The following is a 22360-nucleotide window of genomic DNA, read 5'->3' as shown; positions in this document are numbered from 1 at the left end:
GATCTAGCAGTACAGGAAATCGTGTAGGATGCACCTACAAAGAATTCACTGCCTGCAAACCTTTGGAATTTGATGGAACCGAAGGACCGATCGGATTGAAACGGTGGACCGAGAAGGTCGAATCGGTGTTTGCCATAAGTAAGTGTACTGAAGAGGACAAAGTGAAGTACGCTACGCATACCTTCACAGGTTCTGCGTTAACATAGTGGAATACCTATCTAGAGCAAGTGGGACAAGACGATGCGTACGCACTACCGTGGTCAGCATTCAAGCACTTGATGAACGAGAAGTACCGTCCCAGAACCGAGGTCAATAAGCTCAAGACAGAACTTAGAAGGTTACGAACCCAAGGATTTGATATTACCACGTACGAAAGACGATTCACAGAATTGTGCCTATTGTGTCCGGGAGCATTCGAAGATGAGGAAGAGAAGATCGACGCGTTTGTGAAAGGATTACCGGAAAGAATCCAAGAAGATATAAGTTCACACGAGCCCGCCTCCATACAACAGGCATGTAGAATGGCTCACAAACTAGTGAACCAGATTGAAGAAAGAATTAAAGAACAGACTGCTGGAGAGGCCAATGTGAAGCAAGTCAAAAGAAAGTGGGAGGAAAATGGTGATAAGAATCACCAATACAACAACAACAGCAATCGCAACAATTATCCCAACAATCGCAACATCAATCGCAACTACAAAAAACTTCCCAACAACAACAACAACAACAACAACAACAACAGCAACTACAACAATCATTCCAACAACAATAATAACCGCAACAACAACAATAACAATCAGAAGCAGCTATGCCAAAGGTGTGAAAAGTATCACTCGGGGTTCTGCACGAAATTTTGCAACAAGTGTAAAAGAAATGGTCATAGCGCGGCGAAGTGTGAGGTCTACGGACCAGGGGTTAATAGAACGAAAGGAACAAATGGTATCGGAACGAGTAATGGCGGAGCAAGTAGTGTCGGAGCAAGCTATGCCAATGTAGTTTGTTATAAATGTGGAAAACCGGGCCACATTATTAGAAATTGCCCGAACCAGGAGAACACGCATGGACAAGGCCGTGGAAGAGTTTTCAATATTAATGCGGCAGAGGCACAGGAAGACCCGGAGCTTGTTACGGGTACGTTTCTTATTGACAATAAATCTTCTTACGTTTTATTTGATTCGGGTGCGGATAGAAGCTATATGAGTAGAGATTTTTGTGCTAAATTAAGTTGTCCATTGACGCCTTTGGATAGTAAATTTTTACTCGAATTAGCAAATGGTAAATTAATTTCAGCAGATAATATATGTCGGAATCGAGAAATTAAACTGGTTAACGAAACATTTAAGATTGATTTGATACCAGTAGAGTTAGGGAGTTTTGATGTGATAATCGGTATGGACTGGTTGAAAGAAGTGAAAGCAGAGATCGTTTGTTACAAAAATGCAATTCGCATTATACGAGAAAAAGGAAAACCCTTAATGGTGTACGGAGAAAAGGGCAACACGAAGCTACATCTTATTAGTAATTTGAAGGCACAAAAACTAATAAGAAAAGGTTGCTATGCTGTTCTAGCACACGTCGAGAAAGTACAAACTGAAGAAAAGAGCATCAATGATGTTCCCATTGCAAAAGAATTTCCCGATATATTTCCGAAAGAATTACCGGGATTACCCCCACATCGATCCGTTGAATTTCAAATAGATCTTGTACCAGGAGCTGCACCAATAGCTCGTGCTCCTTACAGACTCGCACCCAACGAGATGAAAGAACTGCAAAGCCAATTACAAGAACTTTTAGAGCGTGGTTTCATTCGACCAAGCACATCACCGTGGGGAGCTCTTGTTTTGTTTGTCAAGAAGAAAGATGGTACATTCAGGTTGTGTATCGACTACCGAGAGTTGAACAAACTTACCATCAAGAACCGCTACCCACTACCGAGAATCGACGACTTATTTGATCAACTACAAGGCTCGTCTGTTTATTCAAAGATTGACTTACGTTACGGGTATCATCAAATGCGGGTGAAAGAAGATGATATTCCAAAGACTGCTTTCAGAACACGTTACGGTCATTACGAGTTTATGGTCATGCCGTTTGGTTTAACTAATGCACCAGCTGTGTTCATGGACCTTATGAACCGAGTGTGTGGACCATACCTTGACAAGTTTGTCATTGTTTTCATTGATGACATACTTATTTACTCAAAGAATGACCAAGAACACGGTGAACATTTGAGAAAGGTGTTAGAAGTATTGAGGAAGGAAGAATTGTACGCTAGGTTTTCAAAGTGTGCATTTTGGTTGGAAGAAGTTCAATTCCTCGGTCACATAGTGAACAAAGAAGGTATTAAGGTGGATCCGGCAAAGATAGAAACTGTTGAAAAGTGGGAAACACCGAAAACTCCGAAACACATACGCCAGTTTTTAGGACTAGCTGGTTACTACAGAAGGTTCATCCAAGACTTTTCCAGAATAGCAAAACCCTTGACTGCATTAACGCATAAAGGGAAGAAATTTGAATGGAATGATGAGCAAGAGAAAGCGTTTCAGTTATTGAAGAAAAAGCTAACTACGGCACCTATATTGTCATTGCCTGAAGGGAATGATGATTTTGTGATTTATTGTGACACATCAAAGCAAGGTCTCGGTTGTGTATTAATGCAACGAACGAAGGTGATTGCTTATGCGTCTAGACAATTGAAGATTCACGAACAAAATTATACGACGCATGATTTGGAATTAGGCGCGGTTGTTTTTGCATTAAAGACTTGGAGGCACTACTTATATGGGGTCAAAAGTATTATATATACCGACCACAAAAGTCTTCAACACATATTTAATCAGAAACAACTGAATATGAGGCAGCGTAGGTGGATTGAATTGTTGAATGATTACGACTTTGAGATTCGTTACCACCCGGGAAAGGCAAATGTGGTAGCCGATGCCTTGAGTAGGAAGGACAGAGAACCCATTCGAGTAAAATCTATGAATATAATGATTCATAATAACCTTACTACTCAAATAAAGGAGGCGCAACAAGGAGTTTTAAAAGAGGGAAATTTAAAGGATGAAATACCCAAAGGATCGGAGAAGCATCTTAATATTCGGGAAGACGGAACCCGGTATAGGGCTGAAAGGATTTGGGTACCAAAATTTGGAGATATGAGAGAAATGGTACTTAGAGAAGCTCATAAAACCAGATACTCAATACATCCTGGAACGGGGAAGATGTACAAGGATCTCAAGAAACATTTTTGGTGGCCGGGTATGAAAGCCGATGTTGCTAAATATGTAGGAGAATGTTTGACGTGTTCTAAGGTCAAAGCTGAGCATCAGAAACCATCAGGTCTACTTCAACAACCCGAAATCCCGAAATGGAAATGGGAAAACATTACCATGGATTTCATCACTAAATTGCCAAGGACTGCAAGTGGTTTTGATACTATTTGGGTAATAGTTGATCGTCTCACCAAATCAGCACACTTCCTGCCAATAAGAGAAGATGACAAGATGGAGAAGTTAGCACGACTGTATTTGAAGGAAGTCGTCTCCAGACATGGGATACCAATCTCTATTATCTCTGATAGGGATGGTAGATTTATTTCAAGATTCTGGCAGACATTACAGCAAGCATTAGGAACTCGTCTAGACATGAGTACTGCCTATCATCCACAAACTGATGGGCAAAGTGAAAGGACGATACAAATGCTTGAAGACATGCTACGAGCATGTGTTATTGATTTCGGAAACAGTTGGGATCGACATCTACCGTTAGCAGAATTTTCCTACAACAACAGCTACCATTCAAGCATTGAGATGGCGCCGTTTGAAGCACTTTATGGTAGAAAGTGCAGGTCTCCGATTTGTTGGAGTGAAGTGGGGGATAGACAGATTACGGGTCCGGAGATTATACAAGAAACTACCGAGAAGATCATCCAAATTCAACAACGGTTGAAAACCGCCCAAAGTCGACAAAAGAGCTATGCTGACATTAAAAGAAAAGATATAGAATTTGAAATTGGAGAGATGGTCATGCTTAAAGTTGCACCTTGGAAAGGCGTTTTTCGATTTGGTAAACGAGGGAAATTAAATCCAAGGTATATTGGACCATTCAAGATTATTGATCGTGTCGGACCAGCAGCTTACCGACTTGAGTTACCTCAACAACTCGCGGCTGTACATAACACTTTCCATGTCTCGAATTTGAAGAAATGTTTTGCTAAAAAAGATCTCACTATTCCGTTAGATGAAATCCAAATCAACGAAAAACTTCAATTCATCGAAGAACCCGTCGAAATAATGGATCGTGAGGTTAAAAGACTTAAGCAAAACAAGATACCAATTGTTAAGGTTCGATGGAATGTTCGTAGAGGACCCGAGTTCACCTGGGAGCATGAAGATCAGATGAAGAAGAAATACCCGCATCTATTTCCAGAAGATTCGTCAACACCTTCAACAGCTTAAAATTTCGGGACGAAATTTATTTAACGGGTAGGTACTGTAGTGACCCGAACTTTTCCATGTTTATATATATTAATTGAGATTGATATTTACATGATTAAATGTTTCCAACATGTTAAGAAATCAAACTTGTTAAGACTTGATTAATTGAAATATGTTTCATATAGACAATTGACCACCCAAGTTGATCGGTGATTCACGAACGTTAAAACTTGTTAAAACTATATGATGACATATATATGGATATATATATATATATAGTTAACATGATACTATGATAAGTAAACATATCATTAAGTATATTAACAATGAACTACATATGTAAAAACAAGACTACTAACTTAATGATTTTTATACGAGACATATATGCAACGATTATCGTTGTAAAGACATTTAATGTATATATATCACATTAAGAGATATTCATACATGATAATATCATGATAATATAATAATTTAAAATCTCATTTGATATTATAAACATTGGGTTAACAACATTTAACAAGATCGTTAACCTAAAGGTTTCAAAACAACACTTACATGTAACGACTAACGATGACTTAACGACTCAGTTAAAATGTATATACATGTAGTGTTTTAATATGTATTTATACACTTTTGAAAGACTTCAATACACTTATCAAAATACTTTTACTTAACAAAAATGCTTACAATTACATCCTCGTTCAGTTTCATCAACAATTCTACTCGTATGCACCCGTATTCGTACTCGTACAATACACAGCTTTTAGATGTATGTACTATTGGTATATACACTCCAATGATAAGCTCTTAGCAGCCCATGTGAGTCACCTAACACATGTGGGAACCATCATTTGGCAACTAGCATGAAATATCTCATAAAATTACAAAAATATGAGTAATCATTCATGACTTATTTACATGAAAACAAAATTACATATCCTTTATATCTAATCCATACACCAACGACCAAAAACACCTACAAACACTTTCATTCTTCAATTTTCTTCATCTAATTGATCTCTCTCAAGTTCTACCTTCAAGTTCTAAGTGTTCTTCATATATTCTACAAGTTCTAGTTACATAAAATCAAGAATACTTTCAAGTTTGCTAGCTCACTTCCAATCTTGTAAGGTGATCATCCAACCTCAAGAAATCTTTGTTTCTTACAGTAGGTTATCATTCTAATACAAGGTAATAATCATATTCAAACTTTGGTTCAATTTCTATAACTATAACAATCTTATTTCAAGTGATGATCTTACTTGAACTTGTTTTCGTGTCATGATTCTGCTTCAAGAACTTCGAGCCATCCAAGGATCCGTTGAAGCTAGATCCATTTTTCTCTTTTCCAGTAGGTTTATCCAAGGAACTTAAGGTAGTAATGATGTTCATAACATCATTCGATTCATATATATAAAGCTATCTTATTCGAAGGTTTAAACTTGTAATCACTAGAACATAGTTTAGTTAATTCTAAACTTGTTCGCAAACAAAAGTTAATCCTTCTAACTTGACTTTTAAAATCAACTAAACACATGTTCTATATCTATATGATATGCTAACTTAATGATTTAAAACCTGGAAACACGAAAAACACCGTAAAACCGGATTTACGCCGTCGTAGTAACACCGCGGGCTGTTTTGGGTTAGTTAATTAAAAACTATGATAAACTTTGATTTAAAAGTTGTTATTCTGAGAAAATTATTGTTATTATGAACATGAAACTATATCCAAAAATTATGGTTAAACTCAAAGTGGAAGTATGTTTTCTAAAATGGTCATCTAGACGTCGTTCTTTCGACTGAAATGACTACCTTTACAAAAACAACTTGTAACTTATTTTTCCGACTATAAACCTATACTTTTTCTGTATAGATTCATAAAATAGAGTTCAATATGAAACCATAGCAATTTGATTCACTCAAAACGGATTTAAAATGAAGAAGTTATGGGTAAAACAAGATTGGATAATTTTTCTCATTTTAGCTACGTAAAAATTGGTAACAAATCTATTCCAACCATAACTTAATCAACTTGTATTGTATATTATGTAATCTTGAGATACCATAGACACGTATACAATGTTTCGACCTATCATGTCGACACATCTATATATATTTCGGAACAACCATAGACACTCTATATGTGAATGTTGGAGTTAGCTATACAGGGTTGAGGTTGATTCCAAAATATATATAGTTTGAGTTGTGATCAATACTGAGATACGTATACACTGGGTCGTGGATTGATTCAAGATAATATTTATCGATTTATTTCTGTACATCTAACTGTGGACAACTAGTTGTAGGTTACTAACGAGGACAGCTGACTTAATAAATTTAAAACATCAAAATATATTAAAAGTGTTGTAAATATATTTTGAACATACTTTGATATATATGTATATATTGTTATAGGTTCGTGAATCAACCAGTGGCCAAGTCTTACTTCCCGACGAAGTAAAAATCTGTGAAAGTGAGTTATAGTCCCACTTTTAAAATCTAATATTTTTGGGATGAGAATACATGCAGGTTTTATAAATGATTTACAAAATAGACACAAGTACGTGAAACTACATTCTATGGTTGAATTATCGAAATCGAATATGCCCCTTTTTATTAAGTCTGGTAATCTAAGAATTAGGGAACAGACACCCTAATTGACGCGAATCCTAAAGATAGATCTATTGGGCCTAACAAACCCCATCCAAAGTACCGGATGCTTTAGTACTTCGAAATTTATATCATATCCGAAGGGTGTCCCGGAATGATGGGGATATTCTTATATATGCATCTTGTTAATGTCGGTTACCAGGTGTTCACCATATGAATGATTTTTATCTCTATGTATGGGATGTGTATTGAAATATGAAATCTTGTGGTCTATTATTATGATTTGATATATATAGGTTAAACCTATAACTCACCAACATTTTTGTTGACGTTTTAAGCATGTTTATTCTCAGGTGATTACTAAGAGCTTCCGCTGTCGCATACTTAAATAAGGACGAGATTTGGAGTCCATGCTTGTATGATATTGTGTAAAAACTGCATTCAAGAAACTTATTTTGTTGTAACATATTTGTATTGTAAACCATTATGTAATGGTCGTGTGTAAACAGGATATTTTAGATTATCATTATTTGATAATCTACGTAAAGCTTTTTAAAACCTTTATCTATGAAATAAAGGTTATGGTTTGTTTTAAAAATGAATGCAGTCTTTGAAAAACGTCTCATATAGAGGTCAAAACCTCGCAACGAAATCAATTAATATGGAACGTTTTTAATCAATAAGAACGGGACATTTCAGTTGGTATCCGAGCGTTGGTCTTAGAGAACCAGAATTTTGCATTAGTGTGTCTTATCGAGTTTGTTAGGATGCATTAGTGAGTCTGGACTTCGACCGTGTTTACTTGAAAAATGATTGCTTAACAAATTTTGTTGGAAACTATATATTTTTAACATGTGAATATTATGTGATATATTAATCTCTTAACGCGTTTGATATTATGTGATAGATGTCTACCTCTAGAACAAGTCCCATTGACTCACCTAATAATAATGAAGAGTTAAATGTAAATTGGAATGATTCGTGGACTGATTCACAAGTTCCCGAAGAGGAACCAGAAGAAGAGTCGGAACCGGAAGAAGAATCGGAACCGGAAGAAGAATCGGAACCGGATGAAGAAATAGAACCGGTGGGGGAAATAATAAAACGGTTAAGTAAAAGAAAATCCTCAACCAACCGACCAAGGTTAATTATGGTCAATGGTGTTTCCGCTAAGGAAGCAAAATATTGGGAGGATTACCAATTCTCCGATGAATCAGATTCTGACGAGAATTCCGATGATGTTATAGAAATTACCCCAACTGAATTTAAAAAGGCAAAAGAAAATAATAAGGGAAAGGGCATAAAAATAGAGAAATCTAATTCCAACCCCGATGAACTTTATATGTATCGTCAACCCCCGAAGTCCTTAAGTTGTAACAATGACCCGGGAACCTCTAAACCACCAGGTTTTTCTAAACCAATGTGGACAACGACGGCTCGTATTAGGGGAACATCATATATCCCTAGAAACTTGGCAAAACGAACCAAAACCGAAGAAGAAGAAACGAGCGAGTCGGAATAAGATAGTTGTATTCGTGTGGTGTAATATATGTAATATAGTGTTCTTATGCTTTATGATATATGTAAAAATTGCTTGTATTAATAAGTATTTTTTTTATGAATCTAACTCTTGTCTATTTTACAGTTTAAAAACACAAAATGGATAGACAACCCAATATTTTAAGAGACCTACCCGGAGACATGATTGATGAAATCTTGTCTAGAGTCGGCAAGAATTCCTCGGCACAACTATTTAAGGCGAGATCAGTTTGTAAGACATTCGAAGAACGTTCCAAGAATGTCTTGGTTTATAAGAGACTTTCGTTTGAAAGATGGGGGATATCACATTGGGAAACCCATAAGTTACGATGTGTTTACTTTGACGCATATATTGCGGGGAACCCAAATGCTATTTTACGCAACGGGTTAAGAAATTATTTTGACTCAATATATCCGAATATTGGACTTCGTGATTTAGAAAAAGCGGCTAACATGCAACATAAAGAAGCATGTTATGCTTACGGATTAGTAATGTTCGCTTCTCACCAAAGTGAGAACAAGAACATCGGGTTACAACTATTAAACAAAACGTTTCCAAAAGTGACGGAGTCGGTAATTGGGGTAAGAAATTAGGTTTTTAGATTGTTACGGGACTGTTGGACATTACGTAACCCTCGTCCATTTGACGACGTTACAACACGCTGTCTTATCAACGGCCATAACGGTTATGTTCCACAAGACCAAGGATGGGAAGTAATCCTAGTAAAACCAGAATGCATGACTTGTTTCTGGACGTATGAGTTACGTGTCTTTATTGCCTTTGCTGAACGACTTGTGTACTAGCTAGAATTATCTTCACAACCATCTTGTATCAAATTTATTGTGTGCTATATTTCATGCTATATGTAAAATAAGCGGTATTGTAAGTTTGTAAAATATTGTGTAAAAGTTTGAACGCGAAATATTATTATAATCAGTTTTTCATATAGAATTGTAGTAGTTGAATTGTATATTAGCTACTAAGTATGAACTTAACGGGTAGGTACTACCCGAATTTAAACTTATAAAACGCTAATATGAAGAAAAAGCTTTTATAAATGAGTTCATATTATGCTACGAAATACTATTGACTACTCTTAATATTCTGTATGATTAACTTGTTCATTTGACTATTTTGAAGGAAATGGCACCGACTACTCGACACACCTTGAATATGAGCCAAGAGGAATTTCGTGCCTTTCTTGCTTCAAACATAGCCGCAGTACAGGCTGCGCTACATACCAACAATAACCTTGGATCTAGCAGTACAGGAAATCGTGTAGGATGCACCTACAAAGAATTCACTGCCTGCAAACCTTTGGAATTTGATGGAACCGAAGGACCGATCGGATTGAAACGGTGGACCGAGAAGGTCGAATCGGTGTTTGCCATAAGTAAGTGTACTGAAGAGGACAAAGTGAAGTACGCTACGCATACCTTCACAGGTTCTGCGTTAACATGGTGGAATACCTATCTAGAGCAAGTGGGACAAGACGATGCGTACGCAATACCGTGGTCAGCATTCAAGCACTTGATGAACGAGAAGTACCGTCCCAGAACCGAGGTCAATAAGCTCAAGACAGAACTTAGAAGGTTACGAACCCAAGGATTTGATATTACCACGTACGAAAGACGATTCACAGAATTGTGCCTATTGTGTCCGGGAGCATTCGAAGATGAGGAAGAGAAGATCGACGCGTTTGTGAAAGGATTACCGGAAAGAATCCAAGAAGATATAAGTTCACACGAGCCCGCCTCCATACAACAGGCATTGAGAATGGCTCACAAACTAGTGAACCAGATTGAAGAAAGAATTAAAGAACAGACTGCTGAAGAGGCCAATGTGAAGCAAGTCAAAAGAAAGTGGGAGGAAAATGGTGATAAGAATCACCAATACAACAACAACAGCAATCGCAACAATTATCCCAACAATCGCAACATCAATCGCAACTACAACAAATGGCCAAACAACAACAACAACAACAACAGCAACTACAACAATCATTCCAACAACAATAATAACCACAACAACAACAACAACAACAATCAGAAGCAGCTATGCCAAAGGTGTGAAAAGTATCACTCGGGGTTCTGCACGAAATTTTGCAACAAGTGTAAAAGAAATGGTCATAGCGCGGCGAAGTGTGAGGTCTACGGACCAGGGGTTAATAGAACGAAAGGAACAAATGGTATCGGAACGAGTAATGGCGGAGCAAGTAGTGTCGGAGCAAGCTATGCCAATGTAGTTTGTTATAAATGTGGAAAACCGGGCTACATTATTAGAAATTGCCCGAACCAGGAGAACACGAATGGACAAGGCCATGGAAGAGTTTTCAATATTAATGCGGCAGAGGCACAGGAAGACCCGGAGCTTGTTACGGGTACGTTTCTTATTGACAATAAATCTGCTTACGTTTTATTTGATTCGGGTGCGGATAGAAGCTATATGAGTAGAGATTTTTGTGCTAAATTAAGTTGTCCATTGACGCCTTTGGATAGTAAATTTTTACTCGAATTAGCAAATGGTAAATTAATTTCAGCAGATAATATATGTCGGAATCGAGAAATTAAACTGGTTAACGAAACATTTAAGATTGATTTGATACCAGTAGAGTTAGGGAGTTTTGATGTGATAATCGGTATGGACTGGTTGAAAGAAGTGAAAGCAGAGATCGTTTGTTACAAAAATGCAATTCGCATTATACGAGAAAAAGGAAAACCCTTAATGGTGTACGGAGAAAAGGGCAACACGAAGCTACATCTTATTAGTAATTTGAAGGCACAAAAACTAATAAGAAAAGGTTGCTATGCTGTTCTAGCACACGTCGAGAAAGTACAAACTGAAGAAAAGAGCATCAATGATGTTCCCATTGCAAAAGAATTTCCCGATATATTTCCGAAAGAATTACCGGGATTACCCCCACATCGATCCGTTGAATTTCAAATAGATCTTGTACCAGGAGCTGCACCAATAGCTCGTGCTCCTTACAGACTCGCACCCAACGAGATGAAAGAACTGCAAAGCCAATTACAAGAACTTTTAGAGCGTGGTTTCATTCGACCAAGCACATCACCGTGGGGAGCTCCTGTTTTGTTTGTCGAGAAGAAAGATGGTACATTCAGGTTGTGTATCGACTACCGAGAGTTGAACAAACTTACCATCAAGAACCGCTACCCACTACCGAGAATCGACGACTTATTTGATCAACTACAAGGCTCGTCTGTTTATTCAAAGATTGACTTACGTTCCGGGTATCATCAAATGCGGGTGAAAGAAGATGATATTCCAAAGACTGCTTTCAGAACACGTTACGGTCATTACGAGTTTATGGTCATGCCGTTTGGTTTAACTAATGCACCAGCTGTGTTCATGGACCTTATGAACCGAGTGTGTGGACCATACCTTGACAAGTTTGTCATTGTTTTCATTGATGACATACTTATTTACTCAAAGAATGACCAAGAACACGGTGAACATTTGAGAAAGGTGTTAGAAGTATTGAGGAAGGAAGAATTGTACGCTAGGTTTTCAAAGTGTGCATTTTGGTTGGAAGAAGTTCAATTCCTCGGTCACATAGTGAACAAAGAAGTTATTAAGGTGGATCCGGCAAAGATAGAAACTGTTGAAAAGTGGGAAACACCGAAAACTCCGAAACACATACGCCAGTTTTTAGGACTAGCTGGTTACTACAGAAGGTTCATCCAAGACTTTTCCAGAATAGCAAAACCCTTGACTGCATTAACGCATAAAGGGAAGAAATTTGAATGGAATGTTGAGCAAGAGAAAGCGTTTCAGTTATTGAAGAAAAAGCTAACTACGGCACCTATATTGTCATTGCCTGAAGGGAATGATGATTTTGTGATTTATTGTGACACATCAAAGCAAGGTCTCGGTTGTGTATTAATGCAACGAACGAAGGTGATTGCTTATGCGTCTAGACAATTGAAGATTCACGAACAAAATTATACGACGCATGATTTGGAATTAGGCGCGGTTGTTTTTGCATTAAAGACTTGGAGGCACTACTTATATGGGGTCAAAAGTATTATATATACCGACCACAAAAGTCTTCAACACATATTTAATCAGAAACAACTGAATATGAGGCAGCGTAGGTGGATTGAATTGTTGAATGATTACGACTTTGAGATTCGTTACCACCCGGGAAAGGCAAATGTGGTAGCCGATGCCTTGAGTAGGAAGGACAGAGAACCCATTCGAGTAAAATCTATGAATATAATGATTCATAATAACCTTACTACTCAAATAACGGAGGCGCAACAAGGAGTTTTAAAAGAGGGAAATTTAAAGGATGAAATACCCAAAGGATCGGAGAAGCATCTTAATATTCGGGAAGACGGAACCCGGTATAGGGCTGAAAGGATTTGGGTACCAAAATTTGGAGATATGAGAGAAATGGTACTTAGAGAAGCTCATAAAACCAGATACTCAATACATCCTGGAACGGGGAAGATGTACAAGGATCTCAAGAAACATTTTTGGTGGCCGGGTATGAAAGCCGATGTTGCTAAATATGTAGGAGAATGTTTGACGTGTTCTAAGGTCAAAGCTGAGCATCAGAAACCATCAGGTCTACTTCAACAACCCGAAATCCCGGAATGGAAATGGGAAAACATTACCATGGATTTCATCACTAAATTGCCAAGGACTGCAAGTGGTTTTGATACTATTTGGGTAATAGTTGATCGTCTCACCAAATCAGCACACTTCCTGCCAATAAGAGAAGATGACAAGATGGAGAAGTTAGCACGACTGTATTTGAAGGAAGTCGTCTCCAGACATGGGATACCAATCTCTATTATCTCTGATAGGGATGGTAGATTTATTTCAAGATTCTGGCAGACATTACAGCAAGCATTAGGAACTCGTCTAGACATGAGTACTGCCTATCATCCACAAACTGATGGGCAAAGCGAAAGGACGATACAAACGCTTGAAGACATGCTACGAGCATGTGTTATTGATTTCGGAAACAGTTGGGATCGACATCTACCGTTAGCAGAATTTTCCTACAACAACAGCTACCATTCAAGCATTGAGATGGCGCCGTTTGAAGCACTTTATGGTAGAAAGTGCAGGTCTCCGATTTGTTGGAGTGAAGTGGGGGATAGACAGATTATGGGTCCGGAGATTATACAAGAAACTACCGAGAAGATCATCCAAATTCAACAACGGTTGAAAACCGCCCAAAGTCGACAAAAGAGCTACGCTGACATTAAAAGAAAAGATATAGAATTTGAAATTGGAGAGATGGTCATGCTTAAAGTTGCACCTTGGAAAGGCGTTGTTCGATTTGGTAAACGAGGGAAATTAAATCCAAGGTATATTGGACCATTCAAGATTATTGATCGTGTCGGACCAGTAGCTTACCGACTTGAGTTACCTCAACAACTCGCGGCTGTACATAACACTTTCCACGTCTCGAATTTGAAGAAATGTTTTGCTAAAAAAGATCTCACTATTCCGTTAGATGAAATCCAAATCAACGAAAAACTTCAATTCATCGAAGAACCCGTCGAAATAATGGATCGTGAGGTTAAAAGACTTAAGCAAAACAAGATACCAATTGTTAAGGTTCGATGGAATGTTCGTAGAGGACCCGAGTTCACCTGGGAGCGTGAAGATCAGATGAAGAAGAAATACCCGCATCTATTTCCAGAAGATTCGTCAACACCTTCAACAGCTTAAAATTTCGGGACGAAATTTATTTAACGGGTAGGTACTGTAGTGACCCGAACTTTTCCATGTTTATATATATTAATTGAGATTGATATTTACATGATTAAATGTTTCCAACATGTTAAGAAATCAAACTTGTTAAGACTTGATTAATTGAAATATGTTTCATATAGACAATTGACCACCCAAGTTGATCGGTGATTCACGAACGTTAAAACTTGTTAAAACTATATGATGACATATATATGGATATATATATATATATATATATATAGTTAACATGATACTATGATAAGTAAACATATCATTAAGTATATTAACAATGAACTACATATGTAAAAACAAGACTACTAACTTAATGATTTTTAAACGAGACATATATGCAACGATTATCGTTGTAAAGACATTTAATGTATATATATCACATTAAGAGATATTCATACATGATAATATCATGATAATATAATAATTTAAAATCTCATTTGATATTATAAACATTGGGTTAACAACATTTAACAAGATCGTTAACCTAAAGGTTTCAAAACAACACTTACATGTAACGACTAACGATGACTTAACGACTCAGTTAAAATGTATATACATGTAGTGTTTTAATATGTATTTATACACTTTTGAAAGACTTCAATACACTTATCAAAATACTTTTACTTAACAAAAATGCTTACAATTACATCCTCGTTCAGTTTCATCAACAATTCTACTCGTATGCACCCGTATTCGTACTCGTACAATACACAGCTTTTAGATGTATGTACTATTGGTATATACACTCCAATGATCAGCTCTTAGCAGCCCATGTGAGTCACCTAACACATGTGGGAACCATCATTTGGCAACTAGCATGAAATATCTCATAAAATTACAAAAATATGAGTAATCATTCATGACTTATTTACATGAAAACAAAATTACATATCCTTTATATCTAATCCATACACTAACGACCAAAAACACCTACAAACACTTTCATTCTTCAATTTTCTTCATCTAATTGATCTCTCTCAAGTTCTACCTTCAAGTTCTAAGTGTTCTTCATATATTCTACAAGTTCTAGTTACATAAAATCAAGAATACTTTCAAGTTTGCTAGCTCACTTCCAATCTTGTAAGGTGATCATCCAACCTCAAGAAATCTTTGTTTCTTACAGTAGGTTATCATTCTAATACAAGGTAATAATCATATTCAAACTTTGGTTCAATTTCTATAACTATAACAATCTTATTTCAAGTGATGATCTTACTTGAACTTGTTTTCGTGTCATGATTCTGCTTCAAGAACTTCGAGCCATCCAAGGATCCGTTGAAGCTAGATCCATTTTTCTCTTTTCCAGTAGGTTTATCCAAGGAACTTAAGGTAGTAATGATGTTCATAACATCATTCGATTCATATATATAAAGCTATCTTATTCGAAGGTTTAAACTTGTAATCACTAGAACATAGTTTAGTTAATTCTAAACTTGTTCGCAAACAAAAGTTAATCCTTCTAACTTGACTTTTAAAATCAACTAAACACATGTTCTATATCTATATGATATGCTAACTTAATGATTTAAAACCTGGAAACACGAAAAACACCGTAAAACCGGATTTACGCCGTCGTAGTAACACCGCGGGCTGTTTTGGGTTAGTTAATTAAAAACTATGATAAACTTTGATTTAAAAGTTGTTATTCTGAGAAAATGATTGTTATTATGAACATGAAACTATATCCAAAAATTATGGTTAAACTCAAAGTGGAAGTATGTTTTCTAAAATGGTCATCTAGACGTCGTTCTTTCGACTGAAATGACTACCTTTACAAAAACGACTTGTAACTTATTTTTCCGACTATAAACCTATACTTTTTCTGTATATATTCATAAAATAGAGTTCAATATGAAACCATAGCAATTTGATTCACTCAAAACGGATTTAAAATGAAGAAGTTATGGGTAAAACAAGATTGGATAATTTTTCTCATTTTAGCTACGTGAAAATTGGTAACAAATCTATTCCAACCATAACTTAATCAACTTGTATTGTATATTATGTAATCTTGAGATACCATAGACACGTATACAATGTTTCGACCTATCATGTCGACACATCTATATATATTTCGGAACAACCATAGACACTCTATATGTGAATGTTGGAGTTAGCTATACAGGGTTGAGGTTGATTCCAAAATATATATAGTTTGAGTTGTGATCAATACTGAGATACGTATACACTGGGTCGTGGATTGATTCAAGATAATATTTATCGATTTATTTCTGTACATCTAACTGTGGACAACTAGTTGTAGGTTACTAACGAGGACAGCTGAATTAATAAATTTAAAACATCAAAATATATTAAAAGTTTTGTAAATATATTTTGAACATACTTTGATATATATGTATATATTGTTATAGGTTCGTGAATCAACCAGTGGCCAAGTCTTACTTCCCGACGAAGTAAAAATCTGTGAAAGTGAGTTATAGTCCCACTTTTAAAATCTAATATTTTTGGGATGAGAATACATGCAGGTTTTATAAATGATTTACAAAATAGACACAAGTACGTGAAACTACATTCTATGGTTGAATTATCGAAATCGAATATGCCCCTTTTTATTAAGTCTGGTAATCTAAGAATTAGGGAACAGACACCCTAATTGACGCGAATCCTAAAGATAGATCTATTGGGCCTAACAAACCCCATCCAAAGTACCGGATGCTTTAGTACTTCGAAATTTATATCATATTTGAAGGGTGTCCCGGAATGATGGGGATATTCTTATATATGCATCTTGTTAATGTCGGTTACCAGGTGTTCACCATATGAATGATTTTTATCTCTATGTATGGGATGTGTATTGAAATATGAAATCTTGTGGTCTATTATTATGATTTGATATATATAGGTTAAACCTATAACTCACCAACATTTTTGTTGACGTTTTAAGCATGTTTATTCTCAGGTGATTACTAAGAGCTTTCGCTGTCGCATACTTAAATAAGGACGAGATTTGGAGTCCATGCTTGTATGATATTGTGTAAAAACTGCATTCAAGAAACTTATTTTGTTGTAACATATTTGTATTGTAAACCATTATGTAATGGTCGTGTGTAAACAGGATATTTTAGATTATCATTATTTGATAATCTACGTAAAGCTTTTTAAAACCTTTATCTATGAAATAAAGGTTATGGTTTGTTTTAAAAATGAATGCAGTCTTTGAAAAACGTCTCATATAGAGGTCAAAACCTCGCAACGAAATCAATTAATATGGAACGTTTTTAATCAATAAGAACGGGACATTTCAACTGTCATCACAAATGAGAAAAATGAGCTTATTCCTACTAGGACTGTAACAGGATGGCGTGTTTGTTTTGATTATAGAAAATTAAATGACGCCACCAGAAAAGATCACTTTCCCTTACCTTTCATTGATCAAATGTTGGAAAGATTAGCCGGAAATAGTTACTATCGTTTTCTTGATGGTTTTTCCGGATATTTTCAAATTCCAATAGCACCCGTGGATCAAGAGAAAACCACGTTCACGTGCCCTTATGGTACTTTTGCTTACAAACGCATGCCATTTGGACTTTGCAAAGCCTCTGCAACCTTTCAAAGGTGCATGATGGCGATTTTTCACGACATGATAGAAAAATGCATGGAAGTTTTCATGGATGACTTTTCAGTCTTCGGTGATACTTTTGAAACATGTGTTGTTAATCTTGAACGAATGCTTATTAGATGCGAATAATCAAATCTAGTTCTTAATTGGGAGAAATGCCATTTCATGGTTAAAGAAGGCATCATTCTTGGTCATAAAATTTCAAAGGAAAGAATTGAAGTGGATAGAGCTAAAGTAGATGTAATTGCTAAACTTTCACATCCCACCAATGTTAGAGGAGTCAGGAGTTTTCTAGGGCATGCCGGTTTTTACCGACGTTTTATAAAAGATTTTTCTAAAATTGCCACTCCTATGAATAAACTCCTAGAAAAGGATGCTCCATTCATCTTTTCAGATGAATGCATCAAATCTTTTAATATTCTTAAAGAGAAACTCACTAATGCGCCGATCATGATAACTCCAAATTGGAATCTACCGTTTGAACTAATGTGCGATGCAAGTGATTTTGCAATGGGAGCTGTTTTAGGACAAAGGATTGAAAAATGATTTCAACCTATATATTATGCTAGTAAGATGTTACAAGGAGCACAAATAAATTACACAACTACTGAAAAAGAACTCCTTGCTATTGTCTTTGCTTTTGACAAATTTCGATTATATCTCGTTCTAGCAAAAACGGTGGTCTATACCGACCATTCTGCTCTTAGATACCTATTTGCGAAACAAGATGCTAAACCAAGATTAATTCGTTGGATCTTACTCTTACAAGAGTTCGATATTGAAATCCGAAATAAAAAGGGAGCAGAAAATCTCGCCGCTGATCATCTTTCTCGTCTTGAAAATCCTGAATTAGAAGTTCTAAATGAATTGGCCATACAAGACAACTTTCCTGATGAATATTTATTGAAGATAGATTATAATGAAATTTCATGGTTTGCAGACTATGCAAACTACTTAGTATGTGAATTCCTTGAAAAAGGATTATCATACCAAAAACGAAAGAAATTCTTTAGTGATATAAAACACTATTTCTGGGAAGATCCACATTTGTTTAAAAGTTGTCTCGATGGAATAATACGCCGATGTGTATTCGGAGATAAAGCTAGTCAAATCTTAAACCATTGTCACACAGGACCAACAGGAGGGCATTATGGGCCTCAACTTACAGCAAGAAAAGTTTATGATGCTGGATTCTATTGGCCTACAATTTTCAAAGACGCACACCTTCTTTGCAAATCCTGTGATGCTTGTCAAAGGGCCGGAAAAATAAGTCAACGTGATGAAATGCCACAAAATGTCATTCAAGTATGTGAAGTATTTGACATTTGGGGTATTGACTTTATGGGTCCATTTCCAAAATCTCATAATAATCTCTACATTCTCGTTGACATTGATTATGTATCTAAATGGGCGGAAGCACAAGCTCTCCCAACTAACGATGCACGAGTTGTAGTCACCTTTTTAAAACGTCTTTTTGCAAGGTTCGGAACACTGAAAGCTTTAATAAGTGATCGGGGTACTCATTTTTGTAATAATCAACTTGAGAAAGTTCTTAAAAGATATGGAGTAACTCATAAAATCTCCACTGCTTATCATCCACAAACAAGTGGATAAGTTGAAAATACCAACCGAGCTTTGAAACGTATTTTAGAGAAAACCGTAGGATCAAATCCGAAGGAATGGTCTATTAAATTGGAGGATGCACTCTGGGCTTTTAGAACAGCCTACAAAACTCCAATTGGAACCACACCTTTTAAACTCGTTTACGAAAAAGCATGTCATCTTCCAGTAGAAATTAAACACAAAGAATTTTGGGCTTTAAAGACATGTAATCTTGATTTACATGAAGCTAGACGTCTACAATTAAGTCAATTAAACGAATTAGAAGAATTAAGACAAGAAGCATACGAAAATTCGTTAATCTATAAAGAAAGAACGAAGAAATGGCATGATAAAAGAATCAGAAGTTCAAAAGAATTTAAAGAAGGAGACAGAGTTCTTCTTTTCAATTCACGATTCAAGCTATTTCCTGGAAAATTGAAATCAAGATGGTCTGGACCATTTATAGTCAAAAGAGTTTTCCCATACGGAACAGTAGAATTAATAAATTCAAATGGGATTGAATTTAAGGTTAATCGTCACAGAGTTAAACATTACATAGATAGCCCAATGGAAGTTGACAACGAAGTTAATCACAATTTCAACACCACAGCTAACTAAGTGTGGGGAGAATCAAGTCTTTAAAGGATAATATGTATTTCTGTTAGAGTTAGATGTTCTGTTTTCGTGTAGTTCTCAAAAATGGAATCCGAATGGTCTTTCCCTAGCAGACCCTAAAGAACTAGTCTTCTCCCCCCATTCCGAATTTTTATTTTTTTTAGGTTTTACGAGATGAAGACTTCCTGTAAATTAAACCATGGTCTAATGCTACACGCTTTAATTACTAAACGTATTAATGACACCCTTCCAAGTGAAATAGTTTCATTAATCAGAGGCAAATTGGATGGAGTAAGAAAAGAATCCAGGAACGAAAATAATAAGTTACAATTTGGTAAAGGAAAATCAAAATCCGCAGCGAAGAGGAGAGCTCGACACCTTGAAAGATGTCACAAATGCGAAAAATGGTCACACGAAGGAAAATGTTCGACGAATCAGACATATTCCAATACCGAATTTGTTACTTTATGCAGAGATGGACCGTTCATATGTTTAGAAGAAAAAACGTTGAATGCTCGAGGTTACGCCTATGTAGCTATGGAAAATCAATTAGTCCGACTATCTTATGAGTGGGCTAAAGCATATCACTAAGAATACTATCGCACAGGTAAGTATGTACAGTTTTTATTTTTATTTTTATTTTTAATCTTTTGATAATAAACGCTAATTTGTTCGCTATAAAGTATTAAATAGGTATTTGATGTTATGCGAGGTGTATATAAAATAGCTTTTAAATTTTACAAGGAAATACTATTAAATGCGATACAATTTTACACAAGATATTTATTTATTTATAGAATGGATATACTTAAACCTTGCTACAACAATTATAGGCAGTGTACCTAATCGTACAGTAGTGTAGTTTTTAGTAAGTTCGGTTCGTTCCACAGGGAAAAAAAATCTTTAAACAAAGCTTAACCCTATATCAGTTTAATTTATAAAAATACAAATATATATATAAGTAATATTATTATTATAAAGGGGGGTTTTTACCGTTTAATGACCGGTTTGTCGATTTTTAAAACTTTAGTCGCAGTTAAAACAAAATGTAAAATATTAAATAAATAAAAGACTTAATTTAAAGCGTAAAATAAATAACGATAATGAAATTTCGATAAATAAAAGTGTGATAATTAAAAAGTACGATAATTAAAAGTGCAATTAAATACAATAACATTAAAATAAAGTGCGATAATTAGAAGTGCAATTAAATATAAAATAAAGGAAATTAAATATGAAATAAAAGAATTATGCTTATTTAAACTTTCGTAATCATGATGTTTGACGTGTTGATTTTAGTTTTATGCCCATGGGTTAATTGTCCTTTGTCCTGGATTATTTAATATGTCCGTCTGGTTTTTGTCCATAACAGTCCATCAGTCATAAATATAAAGTGCGAGTGTCCTCGTCAAATTATCCTTATACTCGAAGTTAAATATTCCAACTAAATGGGGACTTAAACTGTAACAAGATTTTAATACTTTGTTTAATAATTACACCAGGTTATCGACTGCGTGTAACCCACGGTTTTAATACTTTGTTAACAATTATGCCAAGTGTCCTTGTACATAATTTCACCCCTGTTTTAATAATTCTAGTGGCTATTTATCCATTCCCGTGTCCGGTTAAATGAACGATTATTCGTACATATAAATATCCCGCCCATCGTGTCTGATTGAGTGTATATGGTTATTTATAGGGACGTCCAATTGTAAATCTTTATATTAAAATTAACAAACTATCATTTAATTAAACAAATATAAAGCCCATTAATAGCCCATAGTCTAATTTCCACAAGTGTCGTTCTTTTGTCCAAACCCCAATTATGGTACAAAGCCCAATTACCCAATTTTAGTAATTAGCCCAACATCATGATTACTTCGTTTTAAATAAGCATAATAATAACTTAGCTACGAGACATTAAATTAAAAAGGTTGAACATAACTTACAATGATTAAAAATAGCGTAGCGTTACACGGACAGAATTTCGACTTACACCCTTACAACATTCGCTAACATACCCTTATTATTAGAATTAAAATTAAAATTAAAATTAAAATTAAAATTAAAATATAAATTATAAATATAAATATTACGTATAGATATAGAGAGGATGGATATATTGATTAAAAACGATCAGAATTCGTTGGGTTTTATAGGGATTTTCGAATTTGGCTGCTCCGCAACTCGCGGCATTTTTACTCTTCAAACTCCGCGAGTTGC

The sequence above is a fragment of the Rutidosis leptorrhynchoides genome, chromosome 2, assembly GCF_046630445.1.
Source record: "Rutidosis leptorrhynchoides isolate AG116_Rl617_1_P2 chromosome 2, CSIRO_AGI_Rlap_v1, whole genome shotgun sequence".
NCBI classification, from domain to species: Eukaryota; Viridiplantae; Streptophyta; class Magnoliopsida; order Asterales; family Asteraceae; genus Rutidosis; species Rutidosis leptorrhynchoides.
Note: the sequence above shows the minus strand (reverse complement) of the source record.